We start from the raw sequence: 25,461 nt of genomic DNA on the forward strand, positions 1-25,461 counted from the left end.
CTTCTACAGATTAATACCCAAAAAAACTTAAAATAAACACAAAATATGCTGTGCACACTTTCCTTTATTTTTCCCAATAGTCAAGCAGGATTTTTTGCATACATTGCTACTACTTGGCTGCGGTATACTTCAGGACACAGAAAAGCTTTCTCTGGAATTTTGAAAGTCCTCTCAACTATTTCCCCCTTGTTTTCACGACACGTGATGGAGATATATAACTTCTGCTTTACCTCAATTCCTTTTTTTCAGAACTTTGTTTTGTCAGTTTTCATCTCATTTTTGTTGGCTGTCGCTAGTTGCTACACAAGCGGAACAGAAGTACGCCTACAAAGAAGACTGACAGCTGACATGCTACGTAGGACTAGCGAAAAATTGTGGGAGCTGAATATGAGTAGTGATTGACGAAGGTCAACACTGTCCATAAAGATTTAACAAAAGAACGAAGTATTTATCGCAGACAGTATATGTTTACCCTCTCACAGGATGTTTAAAAATTTTCTAAACGATGTATTCTGAAACTCAGAATTTTCCGTTAAAGGTTTATTTTGCTTTCCGTTGTCCGCATAACACAGTTTCCGCTTAATGAAGGGACTTTTACATGTCTTTCACTCCAAAATCCATGGGACCATGAAATATTTCCCTTTAAGACAGTTTTCCGTTTAATAAAGGGTCCGTTGAAGGCAGGTTTTACTGTATATAAGCACATAAACAATGATGAAAACTTACAGTTCACTTTAAATATAAGTTATTTTTATGAGTTATACCAAGAAAAAAGATAGCGACAGAGTCAAGGAAAATTATAATTTTGTCAGGGAATTTGCTTATGCTTACTTGGTAGAAAGCCTGGATTTGCGCAATACCTTGTAACTGTAAGTTTAAATCAAGTTAAGGCTCACGATGCTTGTGTTTGTTTTAAGTATATGTTTATCGGTTGACAAATTATTTTCTCTTGGTTTAGCCAGGGAAGAATTCCGATGTGTTTCCACCCGAGAACTGTGGAAATCATCTCCGTTGGTCTATTGGCTAGCGCACTAAAACGGTTCACTTAAAATTATTGAGCCATTAAAACATCTTTATTTATCTGTTCTACTTTTACACACTTTTTCTTCAAGGTGTCTACCTCGTTAAACTGATTGAATCTATTTATTTTCGGTTGTCCTGACAACGACATCCAAAATCATATTATTTAAAAACATTTGAATATCTTTTTATATTGACATTATAACTAACTTATTTGTTTTTCCTTCTTTTCTTCTAACAGTAGAACCAGCCTAGTACATATTTAAAATACCTTACGACCCAAAATTACAAGAAAATAATGATTTACAAGTAAAAATATACAACGTACTGTTGTAGCATGTGCCTTTGTTGTACGTGTTTCTGGGTTGAATTCCCAGTGAGAGCCCCCCATTTTTTTTTTTAATCCTTTACTTGCTAAACATCTGTCTCCTCTAGGATAAAGAGCATAATCATGGGACGTTAAAGTAAAGAATTTTCACTTCATTTTTTTTTTCGGGAAAAGAAGGAAGAAATTTTTCCTTCATTTTTCTTAAAGAGCTATGGCATTGGATAGCTTGCCTTTCGGGATTGACTAGTAAAATCTGATTAGAGTTAATCTTTCTTTTAGGATTCTTATTGAAATCCAGCATTTTGGTAAATGTGGAATAAAAGTATTGATAAAACATGAGCGTATGAGTAGCCGATATTGTCGGCGACGTGTGCAAAGTACGCCGAAACCGACACCGATATTATCGGGGCTTCCTCCAATTTTGTCGGTATCGTGTGCAAACACGCTTATTATAAAGCAAAAAGTATTATCACTATCAGACCAATTCTAATATGCAAATTTCAAAACATTTGATCATTTTATTGTATTTACCAGTAATTGCCACTTCTTTAAAATTATCGAAACAGATGAACAAAAGTATATTATGTTTACGTGACAATTTTGGAAACTTATACTTCAACTACAGGAAAAGGTATTAAGAAGTCCTTTTTCACTCTCAATAAATGTATAAAATTCCTTACACCTACAAGTAAATTTCAAATTTTCTCTGATATAGTCCCTGTTATCTCTTTAAAATTATCTAAACAGATGAACAAAATATATTAATTGTTGATAGATAGTGAAAGGTGACAGTTTTGGATTTACAGAATGAAAGTTAGGCTACTTTCCAAATCTATACTTCGAACTAGATGGAATTGCTTCGAATTAGATACAAATCCCCCCCAAAAAAGTCATAAAGGAGCTGGTAAGAAGTTTGTACTGCTCATCGGCTTTAATCAAAATAACAGCAATATTTCCGGCCAGCCCAGTGAAAAACTGGCTAGTTGGCAACCCTAACATCTAGGTAAAAAATCGTCGCTGCGCCTCGAAGAACCGCTATGTGACATTTTTGTTGAAAATGAGTTGTGTTGTGTGAATAAACCTGAAAGCTGTCAGGGAGCGTCCCTTATTATGTTATAAGTGAATATTCAATTGTTTCGTCACTACAATGAAAAAATAATATATTGAAATTAAAGGCTTTAGGTTTTCATCGCGTACGTATTGATTAATGTATACAAATCCTCTATGTGCTTATAAAGGCGTAGTAATATAATATTGTTGAAGCAAGCTACAACAATGTCCAGTGCATAATATACGCAGAACCAATTTTATTAGTGTATATTTTTCAAGTGCTTCCGTGTATTTGGCAAAATTTTAAAAGTGGAATGTTTTTTGCTTCTCCTCAAAAGTTGTGGTTTTAACACATAGCGATTCTTCGAGGCGCAGCGACGAAATATTTTTATGGATTACAATATTAAGATGGATCTCGCAGAGATTGGAATACAAAGTAGAAACTGGATGCAGTTAGCTAATGATAGAAGTCAGTGGAGAGCTTTTGTGAACGCGGCATTGAACCTCCGGGTTCCATAGGCCATAGTTAGTCAGTTAGTTAGTTAGTATCTTCGTAAATACAACACTACTCTCTTGCTAATCTTGTCGTTAAAACTTTTTCCACTTTTCTCTCTCTTTCTTATGTTGTCTTCATCGCTAAATAGCGTTATGACTCCACACCGACAGTACATGAAGTTTTCAAACTAACGTAAGTATTAAAGCATTTCAAAACTCCTATACTGGGTGAAGAATTCAAATTTTTGTACTTTACCCGTTAATATATTGTACAGATCAATGGTATACGATATGAACTTGGGTGCTTGAACTCCTCTTTATAACGTTGTGTGTACGCAACTGAAGGTTCTTGTGTTCAATTTGAGTTGTCATTTATGACGTCTTTGATTAAATCTGTGCTGAGCAAATGTATTTAATTGCAATTCTAGTATCACGTGAACAAAGACAAGCAATATACTGCAAATACCGAAAAAAAAAAAAAAGTGTTCTCAGCAATCGGCATTTTCGCTATTCAGCGTCCTTTACAAGAAATGGAACGATTAGCTTCAGACTCCTCTTCCGCATCGCAAGCTGCAGATTACTAGACAGTAGTGTTGTGTCGATCATGAACGATTCGATCATTATGAACGAATCATGGCGTGAATCAAATGAATTATGATTCTTGCTAGAAATAAATCGATTCTTCTAATGAATCATTTGTACTTTCCACTGAATTGCTTGCCGTGATCGAAATGAATTGAGAATCACAAAGTGCCAGCTTGTGTGAGAGAATTTGTAGGGTTGCTTCTGCAAATGAGCTTACAGTTCACGGGGAATGGTAAAAGAAAGAAAACCGTACGCATGTTTTTTCTTCCTGCTTTCGTAGATGGCGTGCGTTTTTTTTTTTTGTTTTTTTTTTTTTCATCCTGCGTGGTAGGGTTGCTTCTTGCGAAGAGAGGAAGCCGCGTTGTTAGAAGCAGATTACTTTCAAAATAAACTTTTCTGTTGCTTGCTTCTCGTCGTGAAGTACTGACAGTGTTGCTCAATTTGATATAATACGATTTCGTAGTTAGTTTCAACATACTCTTGATAATCGCTTATCTATTTTATCAAGATATTATACGTACATTGGATAAAAATATTACCATCACTTTCAACTGCACTAGCCAAAAAAGTCAATTTTAATGTTTCATAATCAGCTCAAAGTACTATATTATATTCAATCTAAATACAATATTTACACAGAAAAAGTGCACTGTAAACTATTTGTACTGTACATAATGGATTTCACAAATGTATATACATGTATAGAAAGACGAACGCAGATTCTTTCTGGGAAGATAATGCATTGCATCTTTCAGTAGAAACACTTATCCACATGCAAAAAAGTTAGTGGCAAGGGCGCCGATTCTGGGGGGACCGGACCCCTGAATGCTTAAATGTATTTTTATGAATATTCAATATTTAGCATAACTTGAATTAGTCTTAAAATCCTTTAGACCCTTGTCTGCAACCAAACACACCTTAATGCGCCCCCTCTCCAAGTTACAGAGAAATCGGTGCTCTTCTTTAGTGGCACATATTTTTCGCTTTACTACTATTGAAATGGACGTAGAGATACAAATGATTTTCTGAGCTTCCATGTAAACACGAGGATGTGGGGGACCCGGGATCGATTCCCGGCAAGAGCTCATGTGGTTCAGATTCCATGTTAACCAGTAGGTCCACGTCTCACATAGCCTCTCTGCTGAATGGGACGTTAAGCTCAAAATCAACTCAACTCAAATTTAACTAGCTAATGGTTTTCTCTTAAGAATATAGAAGAACAGTGATGATTTCAGGGGTAGGCGAGGAGAAAATACCCCGAGGCTAAGAATTATCCCCTGGGGCATTTCTCAGATTGGGTTCAATTGGGGTTACCAGTATTTTCGCAAATATAAGTTCATCTCTAGCTTATTGAAGTTGTATTGCCTCAATCTTAAAGCGTTCACCTCTGGTGGATGCGGTCCCTGATTTTCTCCTATTTACGCCAAATGGGCTTTATGGTGGACAAACACCATATGTGTGGGTTTTCTCTGAGTTCTCTCGTTTTCGCTCACTTCCTTCATTTCACCATTTCATTCATCCTCATCATCATCGTTTCCTTTAGTCTCGACGAAGATAACCATGGAACGTAAAAGTTTTTAACATTTCATTTCATTCTGCGTTTACTCAATATCTCCCAGAGGGAAACCTTATAAAATGATCACAATAATATTAAGTATATTTTGATGTGTTAACTCCCTTTCTTCTCTAGCTCAAAAGAATTCAAAAAGATCATTATTTTTTGCCAGTCAAGAATAAAATAGAACATATTTTAGAATGTAATAGGACAAAATAGAAATTTTGCAGTTTAACATTCCACGTTTATGTCCATTAATCTAAGGAAAACGAATGATTAAGGCAAGTAAATGATTATGGACGAATAGGTGGAATGAGAGTGTGGGAGGAAACGGGAGTACCCGACAAAACCCACCGACATCATGATGTACACAACAAACTTATTTAGCAGTGGATCAAACCAAGAACCCCACACACCGGAGGTAACAGCTTTATCAGTGAGCCACGGTGACCTCAGGATAGAATAGAATGGATTGCGAGATAACAATTTACTTTAATTAATCATCCGCCTCTTCTTTAGCCTATAGTGCAAAACTGTAAGACGTAACAACAGAATAAAATTCATTAACATGATGTGTACTTTACAAAGTGTACATAACCTGGGGAAATAATACGCACCAGAAATGAATATACTACTACGGACTCATTGCATAGTACTTTTGTATTTAAAACCAAAAACATGAATGTAGCCTATACATTGCACTTAGGACTCTATATTTTCCCCCATATTAATATGTACGACAACAAGAAGTTACAAATATATTCTTAAAACTGCTAGTATCCCGTGAAAATTTTATGGAGTATATTTCATCAAAGTACTTCCTCGAGAACTGAAATTGGCAGAAAAAACGTGGAGATTGCAACAGTGTTAGTTTTTGCCTCAAGCCGTAATATCAAAACAAGATGCAAAAATAACAACAATGGGAGCAGAGCAACACCATATTATTGAAACTTCATAATAGCACCGAGCCACCACTCACCCCAATGCAACGCTGGCCGTGTCATCTGGTGTACTTCCTCTCCTCACAAGAAATTTATTAAGTTGCGCAGAAAAGCAATGCAGTAGCCCAAGCGATTCATATGATCGAATAATTCCCACTCAATTCATATGATCGAATAATTCATCTGCGCAAAATAGATGCGCGGAAACCTAACTGATTCAATGAGCGAATCATTCCCAACCAATTCATATGATCGAATAATTCATCTGCGCAAAATAGATGCGCGGAAACCTAACTGATTCAATGAGCGAATCATTCCCAACCAATTCACTTGCGCGAAGGGAATGCGCTGACAACCAATTCATATGAACGAATTAAATGATCGAATCATTTCAGTGAATCAGACTAAATGAATCGATTCTCCGAAATGAACCATTTTGCCCATCACTACTAGACAGTGGTCAGTGGTGTCAGGTTACTTAGAGGGATAGAAGTATCGAAAAAGAAAATTCCTACGAAGGTCGCAGACAAACGACATCCCACACTCTCTACCCCATCCTTCGCGAGGAAAAATAAATAAAGAAGGGGAGGTAAACCTTTCACTCAATCTTCCAAATTGGGTTCGACAACACTGCCATCTATTTTTGTAAATTTCGTAAAAACTGAAAGCTATGCCCCCTGCGAACGTAAAATTGTACTTCTTTCTGACGACACTATTTCATGGCTTTAGACCAACCTTAAGTCGTTCTCTATGAAAGTTTGCTTGCAGTCCCGTCATAGGCGGACTGGGTGTATTAGGGCCTAGTCCGCGGTTACCATGGAGAGCCCTCAGACTATAACACCAATTTCTAAAATATCGTACAATCAGTGGCGCAACCAGCTATGAGCTCGGGGGCTCATGCCTTCCCGAAACAAACCTGGTCTATCTTATACAGCCGCGTTGCAGACAAATTTCGGTGAAATTTCAAAATAGATCAATGCATAAATGAATATTGAATTAACTCAAAGCACTATCGAAAGAGAAATACACAGAGAAAACCCCTACATTAATTTCTTAGAGTAATAAATGTTAGTAAAGAGTGCGTCATTTTATGCAAAAACAAAGATGTACAAAATAATAATTACAGTGCAAATTTTAAAACTTGTAACCGTTAATAATAGGGAATTTGAGAATTAGAATTTTCATTTTAAGGTTTTTTAGCAAGTTAATAATAAGGATAACGCAATTGCTTGTAATGAGGAGAATTCAAACTTTCAATTTTGTCCATATCAAGGTGCAGCACGTCGTTTGCGGACTACCGTATTGGATATTCTTGTCCCCTCCCGAAATAAATTCCTGGTTGCGCCAGTGCGTAAAATGAACATATGCGATGAGCCGTCGCGTTAAGTAGTGGCAAATTCGTTGTTACATGATAGTTTTTGCAGGCTATGATTTCCTTTGGTCATTGGAAATTTGATGTCATAGCAAGCACAGGATTTCCAGAAACAAACTTTCAAGAGAATATTTTATGATTATTATTGCATTGCCACACAGGGTGTCTAAAAAGTCCCCTGACTTAGGATAACTCTGTTATTATCAGAATTACAACAATATGTAAGAGGAGGTACCGTCTTCAAATAAAGTTTTTAATAAACAGTAACTTCATTCATTTATGTTCTGGGTCCAGGTAAATGGTAAAGTTGCATTTTCATGTAACATTATGCGCATATAGAGCGTACAGCCCGAACGGCTTGTCCGATTCGAAAAATTCTTGCACTTTAGATTGAAAACATTATATTTGGAGACAGTTCCCCTCCTACATTTTGTTGTAACTCTGATAATAAGAGAGTTACCGTATGTCATGGGAATTTTGAGACACTCTGTATAGTAGCTGAAACACTAAACAAATAATAGCCAATAGCTTTTTACTATGGAAAGAACAGAACAGCTTGCTGAAAATTGTAACAAACAACTAATAATAACTTTTGACTCTGGAATGAACACGACGTTTTACTGAAAATGAAAAACACTGCTGAACCACTAAACAACTAATAATTTTACAACGTTAAGATTCTTTTCAGTTCAGTTTATGAATGGCAGAGTTCCTGAATAACTTCGTTCACAGACACTAAATTTAACATATCTCTTCCCATTTTCATTAGTAAAAATGTGTCCAAAATGTCTTCACACAAATTAGCTCTGAAATTTGTTTACTCTCTAACTTTAACTTTGAGAAGCACCTTTCACATGTCACTTGTGTGCATGGTAGAGACAACGCATGTTTGTATGCAATGTATAAATTATTAAAACAACTAGACTGACAGAAATTGGTACAAAATTTTCCCTACACAAGGCAAAAAAGTTTTACACAATGTGTTTGCAGCATCATTATCACTCTTGTCGTGAATCCCGTCCAAAATTTTCCATCTCCCATAGCATGCTCAGATGCATAATCATCACATCTTCTACGGATTCAGGGCATCATTCTCTTCAGGATCATCAAAAACCAGAACGTTTTGTAACAGAATACACGGCAAAGAACTGCTGGAGCTCTTTGTATGTTTCCTCCTATTTTATATTTAGTTTTTTCGCAAGAACTCTGAAAGCTCCTGCAGACACACCATTCTTCCCGATTTCCGAAAAATGCTTGGGATCCAGCATTTAGAGTTCATTTGGCTGCTGAAATCTGTCACTGACTCATGTAACAGCTGTTTTCAGAATTTTCGTTGAAGTTTTTTATTCTGAATAAATCATTTTCACTTATATTTAAGTTCTTTTCCAGTTCAACTGCCGCCTGACATTTTCTTCTTCTTTAAGATTCTTCTGGGCGGAAAGTCTTTTTCCATTGCTATCTCCGCCAGATTTCGTTTTTTTTTTTTTCACACAAAATATTTTTGTATTTTCGTAAAGCTTAAACAGACACCTTTTGCCTCTATTTTCTTCTGAAGCTGCTGCAGCAAATTGTCTACAAGTCTCCAGGTTGTACGATAGTCCAATCCGTGAGACTGCAGGTATTATGAAACATGCTTCGTTTCTGTAAACAAGTCCTGAAACACAGAGCACATCATTACAGTGTTAAATTCTGTCAATTTATTCAGCAAAGTTTAGCTTGAAATGTTGATTTCGCATTAAAACTCCTGTCCTGTACATCATCATTGAGGAACAATAAAAATAAAAGAAATCTTGATGATGATAGACAGTCGTCTCGTCTTGGCTTCACGTTTCGTAGCGAAACTCGTTAGTGTCGACTACCGCATTCAGTGCCTTCTTTTTGCTCCACAATCTTGTTGCACCAACTTGTTGAAATTTTCGTAGTTTGTCATGTCCCTCGTGGCTTGCATCAATCATTTTCTTCCAAACATTCTTTCTTTTGTAGTATTCAGACAGAACACGGCACTGGTTTCAACCACACCAAATAAATTTGCAGCTTCAGGGATCTACTCAATCCAATGTGTCATAACCAAATTAAGCGCATGAGCCATGCATTGGGTGTAAATGATTTCAGGATTATCCTTCTCCAGTAATGCTTTAACTGCTTTATAGCATCCGCTCAAGTTAGCAGCTCCATCAAAAGAGCAACTTACAATATCAGACATCAAAACATTGTTGGCACAAAGTACTCTTTTGTTTTCATTTTAAGTTACTTGTCTTATAGTGTCACTCTTTACGACAACTGCTAACAGCCGCCCAAATACTTGACCGCTTATAACGCAGAGAATTACTATAGTAAGCTGATTCAGCACTGAAACATCTTAAATAGAATCAACCATTATGCTGAAAATGTCCGCTTTCTTGCCGTCTTCCGCTGTCTTCTCCTGCAATTTTGTAAACGTTTATGATAGAAAATATTTTTTTTAAAAAAAATACGCTGTTTTTCCATTTTTGAGTTATCAAATATATACCTTCAAGATGCATTAACATCCATAAAGGACCAATCAGTCTGTGGTTAAATATGGATCCAGCTACAATCCAGACCCCAGTCTTCAACGATGAAAGGGCCCCAACTGCCCAACATAATAAAAAAAAGTTCCAGGTCCCAACAGCTCAACATGATGAAAAAATGCCTAGGAGCCCAACTGCTCAATGAAATGAAAGAAGGTCCCCAACTGCTCAATATAATGAATAAAGGACTCAGGGCCACAACTGCTCAATGTAATGAAAGAAGGCCCCAACTGTCCAATATATTGAAAGAAGGGTCCAAGGCCCCAGGTACAAACTAAATCACAGTTTCTGATAATAAAAGACCATAGTGAAAGATGGACCTAGCCACAAATCCAGTAAAAAAAGGACATTATTAAAAAGATAACTTACTGATTGATGAAAGGATGGAAGAGGAGTGTGTGTTGGCAGCATAATAACAGTGATTTACCGAATTATTTAGCTTTCTTCTGTTTTAGCTTTTATCTCTTTCTATTTCTTTCTTTATTGTTTCATATTTTCTTTTCTGAGAGGGCCTAGGCCGCGATTGCGGCCTAATGGCTCTGGCCAGTCTGCCCCTGACTCCCGTCTTTCTGAGTTTGTATTCTCGTGACATAGCCCAATCAAACTTTATCTATTGCTGATTTTCCCCTTACTTGTAAAATTCCATTTCTACCCCTGGATCAAAGTATAGTATGAAAAATATTCTGTGGAAAAGATTAGTTTAATTTACTGTGAGAATACATATGTGGATCTGTATACAGGGTTAGTGAAAAGTATTGGGACAGAACAATAATAACGACATGCGCGGACGGAGGAAAAATAAATGTTACAAATGGTATTATTGCAAAACCTGCATTAATTTGGAGTGTGGTCACCATGGAAGGCATCTTGAATTCCGCCATATTGCATATCACACAATATTGTTTTAAATGTAAAAGGTTATGATTTTACACTTCAACTTAAGCTTGAATATTCCCACAAATGAGAATTTGAACTCATTTATTACACATCATTTGTTTGAGACAGAGTGTGCTATGTTTGACATTTGTATCTAGTAGAAAAAAATGTATCATGATAGGGCAGTAACAAAGAGGTGCATAGACGGAGGAAAAGCAAATGTTACAATTTAGCATTGGTGTAGAAACTGCTTTAAATGATTTAGTATACATCATAGTAGTCATCATGAATTCCGCATATTGTATACCACACAATATTTTTAAATAAAAAGAGGCATGTGTTGAGTTTTGATTTTGAGTTTAACGCAGTGGCAAGGCCTGAGGGGAGACAGCGTCTACCCTTTAGAATGTTATATGTATTAAGCCATTAAGCCTAAATTACTAACTTAAAATTTTGCAATTTAGATTATGAACTTAAAATTTCCTATAATTTATTCTGAGCTTTTTTTTAATGCTTCCGTATGAAAGACAGGGTCTCACGAAACCTTGAACATTATTCCTATAGAAGCGTAGGAAAAACAAACAGCCACGTGAGAAGTTAAAGTCCAAAGACTCGTGCTATGTAGTACAGTGAAACCTCTCTAAAGCGCACAGCCATGGGGAATCACAAATTGTCCGCTATAGAGAGGTGTCCGCCTTAGAGAGGTTTCAATATTTTATGACGTAAATTAGTAAACAAGATAATACGCATTTAGAAAACAAATATTTTTGCATGAATCATGTATTTACGAATATTACAAAAATGCCTGAATTTTCCTCCGCCACCCAATACTCTATGTTCGAGGCACAACATGGAAATAAGGTGATATAGTTCTCTGCTCTTTACACTTGCTACTACTTACTACATTTTCGGTATGTTGTTTTAATTTGTGAGTTAATTGCAGTCCAGTAGTGTTTTTTTTTCAGACAATATATGTACCCGCGGGCCAAAAATACCAAACTTGTCTTCTGCTTGCTTACAGATTCTAGCGGAACAGTACCATAACGTGCCATCCCAAATTGTGGGTAACTGTCAAACACTTTTCTGTCCAAAACAGTTTGGGTGGGAGTGGATGCAAGCAAAGGACATGAGAGTGTTGTTAAACAGAGACTTTGTCTGGGTTGCTGACAAGTAAGTGACCATATGGTTGTCGCGCAAATCAGATGCAGACATACGCCATCTGATTGAGCATGAAAAGATATGGAGAACACAGAAATTTAAGGTGCTAAGGGCCATAGGGAGCGGAGCGAGGAAACATTGAATGTCGGCAAAATTGAAGAAAGTTAGGAATGACGGAAAAGTTAATTTCTTGCAAACAGGGAAAGAAAGACAACCAAAAGAAAGAAGCTAAACATAACAAGGGCATCAAGGACGAAGAAAGATCATAATCAGGGTTGCCATCCGGACTGCAGTGTTGCCAGCGCTGCATAACATTGATATGGAAGATATAGCACAGTATAGCAATTCATGCACAAGAAAAAATATTAGTAACACAAAATACAATTGAAAAGACTCTGTACACGTGCGTAAAAAGGTTTAACGTAGTCGTGAGCGAATATTACACCCGCGTGAATACAAATGGAGGAAAATAGAGAACAGTACGCACCATTTGTAGTTTAATTGCAGTTGACGTGAAGATCAGGAATGAATGCGTGGTCAACACACAAACATTTCTCGCAGTGAGCACAGGGGATGAAAGCAAGCTGGTCACACGCGTCTATGCAGCATTCCTCTGTGAGTCCTTTTTCAAAGCAATATGCGGAAGGTGTTTCAAACTGTCCAGGATGTTCATTGGAGTAGCCACATTTGAAAAAACCAAAGCGTACCGTATCATCTTTTGGAAACGCCTAGAGGAAAACTGGTAACGAACAAATGACTGAAGGCGGAGAAAGCCTTCACCACCAACCATGCAAACCACCATGGGCAGAACACCGATCATCATCATCATCATGGAACGATGCTCCCAAACACTTTCGTTTCTGTGTTATCATGTGTACCCCCTTCACTTTCATGTCTATATTTGTCCTCCCTCATGTACATTATTTACTCACGACTATCGTTAAACCTTTTTACGCACGTGTACAGAGTCTTTTCAATTATCTTTTGTGTTACTAATATTTGTCTTTGTGCATGAATTGCTATACTGTGCTATACCTTCCATATCAATGTTATGCAGCGCTGGTAACACTACGGTCCGGATGGCAACCCTGATTATGATCTTTCTTCGTCCTTGATGCTCTTGTTATGTTTAGTTTCGCTCTTTTGGTTGACTTTCTTTCCCTGTTTGCAAGAAATTAACTTTTCCGTCATTCCTAACTTTCTTCAATTTTGCCGACATTCAATGTTTCCTCTTTCCTCGCTCCGCTCCCTATGGCCCTTAGCACCTTAAATTTCTGTGTTCTCCATATCTTTTCATGCTCAATCAGATGGCGTATGTCTGCATCTGATTTGCGCGACAACCATATGGTCCCTTACTTGTGAGCAGCCAGTTGAGGAAGAAAAATGTCACAATGCTTCCTTGATGACACATGTATGAATTACTAAAAATGTATTTTTACTGCACTTTCCAACTTGTTTCTAGAGAAAGTGTTCGTAATACAGAGGTAAATAATACCTATAAAAGACAGGAAAGACTGTCCGTGTCCGTACTAGAGAGTGTCCGCTTTAGAAAGGTTTATTAATATGTTTTTTCCTATTACAGTGTTTGGGAATTACAAAATATGTCCGTTACGGGAGGTGTCCGTTGGTAGAGGTTTCACTGTAGTACTTTCGAAAAGACAGTTGCTGTTCTGACTACGTTTACAGGGCTACCTATCTTCATTTTAAGCTGGATTTGTAAGTGACAGAAACAGACTGCTATTTCTTCTTATTTGTTTTTATTTTAAACCATTTTTCGAGCTCCCTCTATAAAATGTTTAATTGTTGGAACGTACTCTTGAAGAACATTAGTATATATATATTGTCCCTATATGTCTCCAACATCAGAATTAAAAAAAAAAAAAAAAAAAAAAAACAAGACTCCCTAATAAAAATTTTAGATGTATTGGCAATTCTATCACTTTTATCTTTTCGAGAGTGACAAGTACTTTTACATGTCCCGGAAATGTTCCCCCCGGTTCGAATTTTGAAAAAGAGAAACCTTTTTGTCTTGGTCTGGGGCCTGGATCAAGGTACCCGTGACCAAATTTTGGTAACTCGGTCCACTCGTCTGGTCCGCTGGCGCACACAGACACAAAGATAGATAGATAGACACACAAACAAACTCTACTTTATTTATATTAGATTCTTCGCTGAATAATTGTCCAAATGAAAGATTTGAAAAATACATAAATCTGGTCATTGTAGAACTAATAAATTATAGAATATTTAGTATGCATCAACAAATTATTCCATACGGCAAACTGAATGACTTGATATCCACCTTTCCTAATACTTTTTGTTCAGATCAGCTTAAGAATGAACTTATCAACATATGTTCCGATAGAACACATTTCTCTTCCCGAATACTTGAAATATATTCTCAGTAATGAACCTCAAAGTATATATCAGGAAACAACGAAGCTGCTAAATATTGTATTGAGCATTCCATCAACTCCAGTTTTTTATAAACATTCAATGAATGCCCTGAAGAGAGTGTAACTTACTTAACGAACAGCATGACAAACTTTCTGAATCACGGACACTTACAATAAAGAACTTGGTATGGAAGCTTTGTAGGATATTTGAATTCAAAGAAAGGGCTACTTAGTCCAGGCGCATTTGTAAGTCCGTGGGATTTTGAATGAAGGGATGTTGCGAGTAGGTGGAATATCTTCATTAGGAGGTACCTAATCATGTGGTACCAGGTGGCAAGCCGAAAACAGTGGCAGGGGACCGGGAGGGGGGAAACAAAATGGCCGCCAGTGACAGTTGTCTCTCTGGCTTTAAAGTGCTATAACTTCTACAACTTTTATACTAAAACCTTGAAGGTTGTGCAAATATGTAAATAAATAATCAAACATTCCATTTTAGAACAATTTGCTGCAATAGCAACGCCATATTTTAAATATAGCGCCCTTAAATCCCAAAATTCGGTATTATTTATTTCTTTTCTTTATATTCAAACGAAAATAACTCGTAAACTGCCACAGGTACGCGAAATTACCTTGAAACAAATGTTGTGGGTCCATGTAAGGGCTTTCCAACGAGGTATATGCCATTTCTGTATCTTTAAAACTAACGGAGCTAGACTAGTTTATGTTACAGTATGTGTATACCTTATAGCTTTTAATATATGGCTAGTAAAATTAGGCGAAACCTGCATTTGTAAGTTCGTGAGTTTTGTGTGAAGGATCTTTACGGGTTGAGGGAATGCATTCACTAGAAGGTATCTAATCATGTGGTACCAGGTGGCAAACCGAATACCGTGGCAGGGGACCGGGAGGGGGAAAACAATATGGCCGCCGCTCTCTCTCTCTCTCTCTCTGTGTGTGTGTGAAGCTTTATAATAGTTTTTTTGTTTTTATTATTATTAGTTCTTTGGCATTGAAAGATTTTTTCTTTGTTGGACGCATGAAGAGTATAGTAGAATGAAGTAGGAAAATGGAAGAGCATGAGAAAAATATCAAAAGTCATCTGCAAGTGCAGCTACCTCCTTCGGCGAAGAAAATAAAATTAAGTACAAACTATTCCATGTGTATTTTTTGTCAAGAGGAAACACAGAAACCACTTGTGAAATCCTCCAATTATGAAAAAGCGCTACAATGTATAAAATTGAGAGCAGAATGGATGGACAAAGAATACATTGAACTGTATAGACGTTTGGGTGAAGTAACAAGTGAAGATCTAAGAAATGAAAATGCATCATGGCATGTTGATTGCTTGATAAGAACTGCACACACAAGGAGATGATGGAAAGAACTAGAAGATCGTTTGAAAAAGAGCAACAGGAAATCCCCATTACACATTATGAAGACTCGGAGGGTGCAAACTCATATATTACAAGATCACAAACACCAACTTATGAGAAAACAAAATGTTTCTTCTGTGACGAAGAAGGAAAACGATGAAACCCGCTGTATGTCATTGCCTACGATCGATCCGGCAGTCGTTTGAAAGAAGCAGTAAGTTTGTCAAAGAATGAAGTGTTCAAAATAACTGCATTGATCCTGTAGGTGCTCATGCACAGGATCACACAAGTCTTGCTGGAATACTCATGTTGTTAACGTGTTACGGAAAAGCGAAGGTAAGAGGGATTCTGGTCTTAGCTCTGTGAGTGAAGAGACTACCAAAACAGAATTTATTTATTCACTAAGCAAATTCCTTCATGAAGGTCGTGTTACGTCAATGGGTGAGGTAGAGAAACTTTATAATTCCATTGCTAAAAGCAATAATTTGAGTGACGATAAACTTCTGACTAGAAAACAGTTGAAAGCCTTGATAGAGGAAGAATTGGAAAATGTTGGTGTTGTTTTTTCCCATCCGAAGAGGAAGAACGAGCCTCAAAGAATTTCTTTAAAGATTACAAACGATATTGCTCCAGCTAACACTGAACAGGATTCTGATGATGTTGGAAGAAATACTAAGATTCTTTTTAAAGCAGCAGACGTTTTGAGAAAATATGCTTTCCAAAGTGAAAAGTGGTCGTTTACTGGGACTGTTGGTGAAAGTGATGTAAAGAAGTCTATTCCAGAGGAGATCTCTCATTTGTTCAAATGGTGTTGCAAAGGAGAGAATAAAATCGGATGTGAAAACGCAGATTTTGCAATCAATGAAAGAAGTCAAACACTATCACAGACGTTCATGTATGAAATATTGTCTCCTCATCAAGCAGCATATACAAAAGAAAGCTCTAAAGGCAATGTACGCCACACTCATGATCTACTATTACAAGTGGCAGTTGGGCTCACTATGCACTCAGCAACACGAAGTAAATTTATTGTACAGTTTTTACATCACGCAGGTGTGTCTATCTAATATAACAAAATTCTTCGTATCGAGACTCAAATAGCAAATGAAATTATCAAGAGTATGGATTCCTCAGGTGGACATTATATACCATCAGAACTTGTTCCAGGAAGGTTTGTGTATTGCGCGGCAGGTAATATTGACTTCCAAGAATACTTGCCATATGGTAAAGGGACTCTACATGGTACTGTTATGGTTATTTATCAAGAGAAACAGGAGGAAGATGTATCTTCTCAAATCAGTTTGTCAGAAAAACCTACGATTAGATCTCTCGAGAAGATACCCGAATCAATGTCTAAAATGCTACCTTGTGTCATCTCAGGATCATTAAGACCGTCAAATCCCTCTCTGGTAAGTTCAGCAAAGTCTCCAGAGGAAAGTTCTGAGTTAATTCAAAGATACGAACGAGATGACATAGTCTGGATGATGGCAAGTTTGCAATTTCTCCGATCGCACACTGATGATTTTGAAGATTCAGAAGAACAGTATAAGAAATCTTCTGGAAGAGCTACAACAAACTCTGAATCTCCTGTGGTGCCGACATGGTCGGCTTACAATTCGATTCTTAACAAGACCATGCCCAAAACGAGAGTTTGTCGATTACCTTTGATTGATAGCAGTCCTACCAATGCTTCAACTCTGCTTACGTTTATGAAAAGACTTGACCAAAGAGTAGAACTGGAAGAAAGAGATACAACACCACCCGTAATTAATTGCACTGAAGCTTCAATCAAAAAATCAAGTACTTCTTACTCTGTTGCTGTTCTTGATAGCATGGCGGAACTCCAAGCGTTGAAAAAGCCAGCGCATGTTAACACATGTCTCGATTTGTCTACAGAATTCTGCAAAAGAATAAAGTCAACAATGTTGAAATACGATGAAACTCACCTTGTTTTCGATACGTATGGAAATAAATCATTAAAGATGTCAATGTGGAAGAAAAGAGCAAGAGACAGCCCAACAAACGAATACAAGATATCTGACTCTGCCAATATAAAAAATGTCACTATGAAAAATCTTTTATCTCATCCAAAAACCAAAGATGCATTTACTGCTTATCTTTCAGAAAAAATTCTTCATGCGAGTAAATTGGGAAAACGCTTAGTTGCCAGCTGGAGGACAGAAGCAAAATCTTCAGAATTGAAGGACATCAATGAGTTAAAAGTATTCATAAAGAAGCAGATACAAAAATAATACTTCACAGTCTTTATGCAGCGTCTCAAGGGGCACAGACCATCCACATAATGTCCCAAGATACTGATATACTTGTTCTTTGTGTGTGGTGGTCTAGACACTTACCTGCCAATACGAAGTTTGTCACTGGAGTTAGAGTTAATAAGAGAATGATAGATATTCATACCATCCGTATCTCTCTTGGATCTTCTAGATTAGAAGTCTTACTTGGATTCCATGCTATTTCAGGGTGTGATATTACTGGGGCATTTTCAAGGAAGTCAAAGAAGATGTTTTGGAAAGCATTTTACAACGCTGGAGTTGACATTCTTGCATCTCTTGGAAACCTCGGTTCTAGTAAGTTCAATGACGATGATGAAAGGCTAATTCAGAAGTTCATTTGCAATGTTTATGTGCCGAACACTAAAATTCAAGATATTGGGAAACTACGATGGTGGCTATTCACGAAAAGGGACATTCAAGGCTCAGGTCTTCCTCCAACCAGAGCGGCTCTTACACCTTTCATTAAAAGGGTGAACTTCCAAGTACTATTGTGGAAAATCACATCCAAATCTGCCAAGCCCACTAGATTGTGGATGGGAAGAAGAAACCAGTGACGAAAATAATATTATTCCTGTGATGTGCACACTACCTTGCGCTCCAGAGACTGTATTGCAGTTGATTCGCTGCGGTTGCACAGTAAGTAAATGTTCTTTGACATGCAAATGTCGATCTCGGACCATGCGATGTACAGAACTGTGTCTTTGTGGAGGAGATGAAGATCAGTGTGCAAACCATGACTTACGATGGGAAGATTCAGAAGATGACAGTGATGAGACTCTCGATGACTAGTGAGAAACCATACGAGTTACATCGTAAGGGAGAAACCTTAGAAATAGTATATGAGGAATGCTCAGGTGAAAAATGTAGTAATACTTTTAAGGTTTCTCTCCTATGGTGTCACACCGATAGAAATGCTATCGGTGTGACATCATAGGAGAGAAACCTTAAAAGTATAGTGTAAGGAATGCTGAGGTGAGAAACCATAAGTGTGACATCGTAGGGGAGAAACCTTAAAAATATGATGGAAGGAATGCTCAGGTGTAAAAACATCAGTGTTACATCATAGGGTAGAAATCTTTTTAAAATATTGTATAAGGAATGCTCAGGTGTAAAAACATCAGTGTTACATCATAGGGTAGAAATCTTTAAAATATTGTGTAAGGAATGCTCAGGTGAGAAATCATAGGTGTGACATCTTAGGGGAGAGACCTTAGAAATACAGTGTAAGGAATGCTAAGGTGAGAAACCAAGTAGTAAAAACCCACTAACGAACTGAGTGTTTTTTATAGTACCGATTGGGTCAGATAGAAAGTGGATTCTCTAAACAATAGATAAATGAAGTAAATCAAACCCCAAGGTTCATTTAAATGAAGTAAATCATCTATATTATAAACAATAGTATATACTTATTAGTTACAAAAAATTCTCACAAGAATAAATATTTTCTGTAGGTGTAACTCTTTTACATCCGAAAATGTGTAATTCGAGGATATATTTCTAAACTAATTGTATCACAGAGCATCATATTAAAGATATTAGCTAAAAGTACGTAAAGCCAAGGTTAATTATGTTGCATTTCTTTTCAGTTTATGTTCGTGTTGTGCTTTCGCTATTAAAACCCACAAATTCTGACACCTACCATTACATTAACTAGTTATTTTGTGTTAGTTTTAAAGATACGACATCAATCTCTCATTTCAAAGCCACCGATCTGGCCTACAAGTTTATTTCATGCCAATTCCGACTACCTGTGGCTGTTTACAAGTTGTTTACCTTTGAATATAAAGAAATGGACAAATAATAATAATCTAATTTTGATACTGAAGCACGGCAATATTTAAAATATGGAGTCGCTATGGCACCAAATTGTTCTAAAATAAAATTTATAATGTATTATTTACATTTTTGCACAATCACGAAAATTTTAATATATAATTTGTAGAAGTTATAGCACTCTAAAACTAGAGAGACGAATTTCACCGGCGGCCATATTCTTTCCCCCTCCCGGTCCCCTGCCTCGTTTTTCGACTTGCCACCTGGTACCACGTGATTAGGTACCTTCTAGTGAAGGCATTCCCTCAACTCGTAAAGATCCTTCACACAAAACACACGAACTTACAATTGCAAATTTCGCCTAATTTTACTAGCCATATATTAAAAGCTATAAGGTATACACATACTGTAACATAAACTAGTCTAGCTCCGTTAGTTTTAAAGATACAGAAATGGCATATACCTCGTTGGAAAGCCCTTACATGGACCCACAACATTTGTTTCAAGGTAATTTCGCGTACCTGTGGCAGTTTACGAGTTATTTTCGTTTGAATATAAAGAAAAGAAATAAATAATACCGAATTTTGGGATTTAAGGGCGCTATATTTAAAATATGGCGTTGCTATTGCAGCAAATTGTTCTAAAATGGAATGTTTGATTATTTATTTACATATTTGCACAACCTTCAAGGTTTTAGTATAAAAGTTGTAGAAGTTATAGCACTTTAAAGCCAGAGAGACAACTGTCACTGGCGGCCATTTTGTTTCCCCCCTCCCGGTCCCCTGTCACGGTTTTCGGCTTGCCACCTGGTACCACATGATTAGGTACCTCCTAATGAAGATATTCCACCTATCCGCAACATCCCTTCATTCAAAATCCCACGGACTAGGAAATATTGACATATGCTCCTGGACTAACTAATATTTTCGCTGAAATGAAGAATAAGGTATGAAGCTCATTTACAAGACTGTAAGGTATTAATTAGGTAAGGTATTTGGTATTAGGTATTAAGTTAGGTGTTGTAAGGTATTTGGTTGTTTACTTCTATCGTTTTTTTGTTTACTTTACAGTTCATTTCTAATGTATTTAGAAATGACTATCCCTAAGAAGGGTATGCGGAAGTAATGCCCCCATTTCTTGCAAGTGAGGTACCATTCAAAAATATATGCTTCCAAAAAAATACTGTTCACCAAATTTCACTAATTATAAAAGTTTATACTTAAAGGAAGATATTAAACATATGCCTTACAAATACTATATATATTAGTATATATTTTCTGTAAAGTATATAGTATTATACTATATATAATACTATATACTTTACAGAAAATAAGCATGATTCGTGTATTTTTAGAATAGGATTTCTAGTATTATTTGGTTGTTAATAAGCAATGGCACGACAGCTACTTTAAAATAATGTATATAGATTAATCATTTAACTATTTTTTGTTAATGAGCTACAAGTGTTTCCCTCGGAGCAAAAGATGTTTTGAGAAATGTTAAGGGAATGTTGAAATGTGTCATATTTCAAAACCTCCACTACCTTTGGACAAGAAGTCATGTGCCAATAGTTGAGAATGGAGATGGTTAGCTTTAGCCTTGAGAATTTTCCGGAGTTACTAAAGCTCCCCACTGATGAATAAGAAATACCATAGGGCAAATCGAATGATGATATCGGGGTGCCCCCAGGGCCGCTCTTCAAGTGGGCCCGAGGCCAACTTAAAAAATTTAAATGGAAACATGGGGCGAGTGACACTTCATTCGATAAATCTTTAAAAACTAAAAAGCGATGTGGCAAACGGTTTTTCATATAGGTCACCGTATTCAAAATGGCCGCCAAAATATGTTACCTATATCAGATTAACGTCCAGTAGCACTAATATGAAAACGGTTGAACATAAATGAACCAAACCAAAACTCAAATAGGAAAGTCATGGGGCAAATCGAATAATGTTGTCGCGGTGCGCCCAGGGCCGCCTTCCATGGGGGCCCAGGCCCAACTTAGAATTTTTAAACGAAAATATGGGTCACGTGATACATCGTTCGACAGATCTTCATACACTAAACAGCGTTGTGGCAAAAGTTTGTTCATATGGGTCACCGTTTTCAAAATGGGCGCCAAGACATCTTGCCTGTATCAGATAAAACGTCCAGTATCACTAATATGAAAACGGTTGAAAATTATAGCGGATGAACAGAATAGAACGCCTATAGGAAATCACAGAGGGTATTATTCATTCCACGCCTCGAGAATGATCCAATGGAGAATAAGATTATTAAAGTATAACTGATAATGCTAAAGAGGAAATCTAATTCTTAGAAAATTATCTTTCCGATCTCCTTCCGTAAGGGGTGAAGCGGAAATGAATGGTAAAATTTCAAATGAGAACCCCCACATTTACTTGCAATAGGTATGGTTTGTCTGAAACACTTGGTTGAGTTGAGTTGATTTTGGGTTTAACGTCTCGTTCAACAGCGAGGCTATATGAGACGTGGACCTACTGATTAACATGCAATCCGAACTACAGTGCTCCCACCGGGAATCGAACCCGGGTCTCCCACGCCAAAGGCGCGTACGCTAACCGCTTAGCCACGGAGGAGCTCCTGAAACACTTGGGGTGTACAAGTGACTGGTACCGTAATGAACCGATATTCTGCAGACGACTTTTGAGAAAACCAACGTTTCTACACGTTGTTCTAAAATTGCATTGTTCGACAAATTGGTTTCGCATTTCAGTTGATTTATTTTGCACAAATTATTTCATGCAATCAAAATGGAAGGTACCGTTTAACAAGAATTTTACCGACTTTTTTCCATTACAGACATATACCTCATAAAAAACATATATCAGATAATTATGTTGTGTAGATACAATTTGCAAAAACTAAGGTTCTCGTTTAAAATTTCACCGTTCCTTCCCGTCCCCTTCACCCACTTATCGTTGGACCGTTTTCTAGGAATTAGATTTCCTCCTTTGCATTATGGCACCTTACTCTAATCATCTTCTCTTCCGTTGCAACATTTTCGAGCCGTGAAATGATAAATACCCTCTGTGATTTCCTGTAGAAGTTTTATTCTGTTCATCCGTTATTATCTTCAACCGTTTTCATATTAGTGGTACTGGACGTTTTATCTGATACAGGCAAGATGTCTTAGCGGCCATTTTGAAAACGGTGGCCCATATGAACAATCTTTTGTCACAACGCTGTTTAGTGTATGAAGACCTATCGAACGAGGTATCACGTGACCCATATTTTCACGGACCCTCGGACCCATTAACCCGGGCACTTTTTATGAGGGGCATTTTGATTCGTCCCCTTTTGGCCAGAGCCCGTTTGATGAGAGGTGTTTTGATTCGAGAGTTCACTCGCGCCCTTTTGTTGCGGAGACCATTTGACCCGGGCTTTTTGATGCGGGGCCGTTTGACTCAGGGGCCGCGGTGACTCAGTGGTAGAGCATTAACCTCTGCTACTTGGGATCCCGGGTTCGATCCCAGCCCACGCCAGTTGAACTTTGTGTTAGACAAACACCGTGTGCGTTGGTTTTCTCGTTGTTCTCACGTTTCCTCCCACTTTCTTCATTCCACCATTTCATTCATTACACATCATCACCGTCTCCCTTAGCCTAACCGGCATAACCGTGACGCGTAAAACTCAAAGATATTTCTATATCGGTCTTTTGCCCCCCTCCCCCGTTGGAAAAAATCCTGCGGGCGTTAGTGATTATGATGTTGCATAGTTACTGTATTATATTGTTCTATACACGGAATAATATAGAGTTAATAGTTTCGAGCAGTGGTGTATACTGGTTTGAAATCATAGGCTACCACTGACCTTGTATATTATTATTATTATTAATGATAATAATAGAAAAGGTAATAATAATAATAATAATAATAATAATAATAATAATAATAATAATAATAATAATAATAATAATAATCATCATCATCATCTTCATTAAATTTGCAAAACAATGAACAAAAAGTGGTTGTTTTTTTTCTTTTTTTGAACGTTTGTTTTGAGACCATTAATGTTTTCCACCGTAAATGAAATTCTACCATACATTTGCGCAGTTATCGTGGATTACATTCGTAAAATGTAAATTTTTAAAATTGTAACTTCCATCAAAAGTCGCCTCTGTTACTGACGTTGGTTGTCATTCCTTAACAGTCTTCGCAAAAATTCTCAGTATAGTAACGTAATGCAAAAATGCAGACAGTCATTATAATGTTTATTATCGCTACCTAAATCCCAATTTTTTTCGTTAACAAACTATTCTCGGGCCCTTTTGTTGTGGAGTTCTTTTGACCGGGGCCCTTTTGATGAGGGGCGTTTTGATTCGGGCCTTTTTGTTGTGGAGACATTTTGATACGGGCCCTCTTGACGCAGGGCCGTTTGACTTAGGCCCTTTTATAGCGGGCCCATTTTTGACAAGGGCGCGTTTGACCCAGGCCCGTTTTGACCCCGTTTTGAGCCGTGAAATGATAAATACCCTCTGTGATTTCCTGTAGAAGTTTTATTCTGTTCATCCGTTATTATCTTCAACCGTTTTCATATTAGTGGTACTGGACGTTTTATCTGATACAGGCAAGATGTCTTAGCGGCCATTTTGAAAACGGTGGCCCATATGAACAATCTTTTGTCACAACGCTGTTTAGTGTATGAAGACCTATCGAACGAGGTATCACGTGACCCATATTTTCATATAAAATTTCTAAGTTGGGTCTGGGCTAAGATGAAAGGCGGCCCTGGGGGCACCGCGATAACATTATTCGATTTGCCCCACGACTTTCCTATTTGAGTTTTGGTTTGGTTCATTTATGTTCAACCGTTTCCATATTAGTGCTACTGGACGTTTATGTGATGCAGGTAACATATTTTGGCGGCCATTTCGAATACGGTGACCGATATGAAAAATCTTTTGCCACATCGCTTTTTAGTTTTTAAAGATCTATCGAATGAAATCTCCCTCGCCCCATGTTTCCATTTAATATTTACAATTTAGCCCCGGGCCCCCTTGAAGAGCGGCCCTGGGGGTATCGCGACAGCGCCGTTCGATTTGCCTCATGGTATTTCCTATTTGAGTTTTTGTTCAGTTTATTTATGCTCAAACGTTTTCGAGATATTTCCGTGGAAAGATTAAAATGGGCCACCCTGTATATATAATGTGTGTGTCTACTCCGCCACTGGTTTAACGTTCCGTTCAGCAGCGAGGCTATATGAAAAATGGCATGTGTGTCACAGAATGATGCTAGAATCTTCCTACAAACTACGTTCATCGTCCGTTTCAAAAGCATTGTAGTCTACATTATTTATTATTTCCGTAATTTCTTGGGGCGAAAATACGCCACTATCATAACAACCCCGTCTTGTAACGGTGGTATTCATAGCCAAAAGCTCAACTAAAAAGAAGAAGGAATAGTAAGCAAACTACAAGAAGGATGTGAAACAACCATACACACTTCCACTGGCTAATAGAAAAAGGGAAAACAAAAATAGCTACATGTTTTTGTCTTTTGAGTACTCATATCTTTTTGGGAATATATACTTGACACATGTCATTTAAATCTACGCAATACGCATGAAGGTGAAAAATATTCGTGAAAAGTAAACAAAAGGGACTAGTTGTTGCTGCTGTTGTATTCTAACAGTCAACTCAATGTTCAACTAATGGAACTCAGCTTGATAGGTAC

This window comes from Thermobia domestica, chromosome 13, assembly GCF_964235325.1.
Source record: "Thermobia domestica chromosome 13, izTheDome1.hap1.1, whole genome shotgun sequence".
NCBI classification, from domain to species: domain Eukaryota; kingdom Metazoa; phylum Arthropoda; class Insecta; order Zygentoma; family Lepismatidae; genus Thermobia; species Thermobia domestica.